This window comes from Vanacampus margaritifer, chromosome 8 (assembly GCF_051991255.1).
Source record: "Vanacampus margaritifer isolate UIUO_Vmar chromosome 8, RoL_Vmar_1.0, whole genome shotgun sequence".
NCBI classification, from domain to species: domain Eukaryota; kingdom Metazoa; phylum Chordata; class Actinopteri; order Syngnathiformes; family Syngnathidae; genus Vanacampus; species Vanacampus margaritifer.
Window position 1 is genome coordinate 15,956,376 of NC_135439.1, and position 3,650 is coordinate 15,960,025.

Genomic DNA, 3,650 nt, shown 5'->3' on the forward strand with positions numbered 1-3,650 from the left:
TCACGGCTCTCTGGCTCTTCTTGAGTGTTTCGAGCAAGCTGAGGGTGAACTGGGGAGAGAGAGAGAGAGAGAGAGAGAGAGAGAGAGAGAGAGAGAGAGAGAGAGAGAGAGAGAGAGAGAGATTGTTAGAGAGGGGGAGGAGAAAAGCTTTCCCTTTTGGAGGAAATCCCCCTCGAGGCTTTCAGTTTCTTCTTTCTCTCTCTCTCTCTCTTTCTCTCTCTCTCTCTCTCTCTCTCTCTCTCTCTCTCTCTCTCTCTCTCTCTCTCTCTCTCTCACACACACAACATTCACAAACTCCATGCTGGCTTTATCACACACCCAAACACACCCTCAGACATAATATCACCCAAGAGAAACAACCCACTCTGCACAAACACTGATGGCATGCGTGGCTATATGCAAAGAATGGATTTGTCATGCGTTGAACCACACGTCCAAGCAGATGTCTACACATTTTGTTATGAGAGAGCAAGCACCCACCCCTTCCATGTGGCCCTTTCGTTCTATTTTAAATCGGCCAGAGCTTTTCTGCTTCAGGCTTTCTCATTTCCTTCCTTGGGTGATTGTCTTCAGGCGCACAGTCCAGCCTTTGACTCCAATCAGAGGAGAGACAAGAGTTGCTTCCTTGCCTGAGGCAGCAGGCTAACCGCCTTCACATTTGACCTGAGGAATGTAGTGGCGTACCCTCCAGAAGTCTTCCTTTTTAACATCTGGACTTGGGAGAAGGCGCAGTGTTTGAAAGCGACGTCAGCCTGCATCACATTCTCCAAAGGGAAGATTGACAGGCCTTCGCTTGTTTCTCTCGGCTGACTGCCAGAAAATGAGCGTAACTGGGGTCGTTTATACTAGCCGTGAACTATTGGTTCTTGAACGTTCCATGAATAGTTTTGTTATAAAGGGATGGATGCGTTGTATTTCTTTTAATCCAGCAGGTACTCAGTGGGTGAAGCCGGAGATCAAGCCTCACTCCTGCGCTTCTGGTTCTCACGAGGAAAGACATGGCAATATCCTTTCTTCCCCATACCACAAAATCCTCTGGGAAACCCATTTCTCCTTTTTCTTTAAACTTGATATACTGTAGACAGATAGCTGCATTACACATGTCTACTTGAATTATATGACAGTACTAATATGATGTCACTGCTGTTGTGGGAATGATCCAAATGGGTTAGCTTGTGTCAAATCCACGATAAGGCCACTGGTGCTGACTTGCTGCTCCGATCAATATCAAATGACGGGCTGAGGAAGAAATATAAACAAAATTCTATTCGATAAAAAAACACCATGAGTACAATCATATTGTACAGGTAAATAGCATGCTGCAGCCATGTTGTATGTGTTACTGCCTTTCGGCCATATGTACCCAAAGCATAACAAAATGGAAGACAGTATCTTCACTAGCTTTGTAACTAATGTCACCATGCCACAATAATTGAAAACGAAAAGTAGCAATAATTTAATACACGACTAGAAACAACATCACAACACACAGTCACAATTAAGTGTCACTTGTAATGGTAGCAAAGCATGCTGGGAAAGCTTCTATATAATTGTAAAGTTAGCATCAGTCCGCTAAGTGTGTGAATGGGTTTTAAATAAGAGAGCTAACAGGAAGTGTTGAGTTAGATACCTAAATGTTACTGACTTAACCGTGTTTGATGAATTTGCATTGTTGAGTGTAATTTGTTATCTCTTAATGTACACTTGACTATTGGCTGTCTTTTGTCCATTTTAACTATTTATGTACTCATACTTGTTCAAACACTGGTCGTGATCTTTAAAGCACAGGCATTATTGGAAGGAATCAAGCTATTTCAGATGACTGATAAGTATTGAAGCATATTGTAATCACTTGGGAGGTACCCAATGTTCTTACTACTTTGGGGGGTGGCTTTGTTTTTTATTATATATTTTTTTTCTGGTTTAAAAAAGATTTTGTTCCTGTGTTTTTTTTTTCATTTATGCAGAGTGGTTTTTTTTCCTGAATATTTTTTTATTCTGATTTGCAGAATATTTTTAATGACAAAAATAAATAAATAAATTGATAAATAAATCCTGAAAAAACAGAAAGCGAATTATTCCATAAACGGTGGGGGATGCCCTTCTAAAAAAAAATTATCGAGAAAAAATTAGTTGTTTTTTTTTCTTTTCAAAGTGAATGCAATACGTTTCCATACTTGCAAGCCCCACTGGAGAGTTGGGAACAATCTGACTATTGTACTGCATAATGCAAAACATGCCCAACGTTTGAATAATCATTAATGCAACTATGAAAGTAATTTCATTCTGTTTCTGTTTGATATCATCCATTTTGTCAAGTTTGGTTTCTTGAAAAATATATTTTTGGGGAGAGGCAGGGAAAGCCCCGAAATGGATGCCAGCTGATCGCATGGCACATACAGACAAACAAGCATTCACGCTCACGTTCACACCTAAGGGCAATTTTCTTCAATTAAGCTAACATGCTTGTTTTGGGTATGTGGGAGGAAACTGGAGAAGCTAACGCAAAGCATGGAGGAGAATATGCTAAAGCCACACAGGAAGTCCGAAGCTTATCTATGAATCTACAAACTATGACCCGCAAGGTGGTTGTGCCGCCTCATTTTTCTTTCTTTTTAATATTGAGACAAAAAATATATTAGTACATTTTTCATATGACTATATTCTGATTATAATGATTAATTGTTCTTGTAATTGTGTGTTGTTGTTGTTTTGTTCAGTTCAGCTGTCGTAGCCCAACAGTGGGCACTTTCCTTCAGATTAAATTCATTTGTATTTCTTATCATTTGTTTCAGTCAGTTCTATTGAGCGTTTTGTTCAATGGTTTAAGATTCCGTGCTGACACATTTCTTTTGTTTTCGACTTAGTGCTTCCTTCTGTTGTTTACACAGCAGTGCTGACTTCAGCCTTTCTTTTTGTAATTATTGTTGTCTTCAGCTTAGTGCTGGTATTGTCAATATTTCCCTCTGCCAAAATGTTTGAAATTTATTGGCGCATTTTGGGGTTTTTTGTTGGTAAAAAGTTGCTTGATCAATTTCCCCAAAACATTTATTTACTATATTCACTAAACTCGTGCTGACACTTCTATTGGTAAATAGACACTCTGCAATGCCATGGCGATCGCAAGAATTTTTTTTGAAGGTTTCTGTGTGAAACCAACCATGAATAAGCTCAAAATGCATCGTTGTAAACATGTTGGAAACACTTGGTGAGATATCACTCAGGTTTACTAATCCAACAGAGAAATGTAATCTTATTGCTGTTTGTTTAGTTTAGTTTCACTCATTGTCAAGGTCCAAAGCCATCTAGTCTGCTTGTCCACAATTGTGACAGCAAACTTTCTGACGGGAAGGATGAAAGTGGTCCACAGCAGGCCGTCTCCCTGTTTTGATCCCACTTTCATGGAAACCAGATGGGCTGTCCATCTAAACCAACAAAGAGATGGTGGAGGAGGAGGTGGCAGGGGAGCTGCTCCGTATCTTGTGACTCAGTGATTGTGGAGATTTGATACGGCGCACACAAAAAAATGCAGACATAAACACGCATATGTACACACACGCACGTAGAGAAACAGAGTAAACCAGACAGGGGAATGTACACACAGATAGAGAGAGAGACTTCCAGACGTAGAGCCAAAGCCAGGAAGTTTG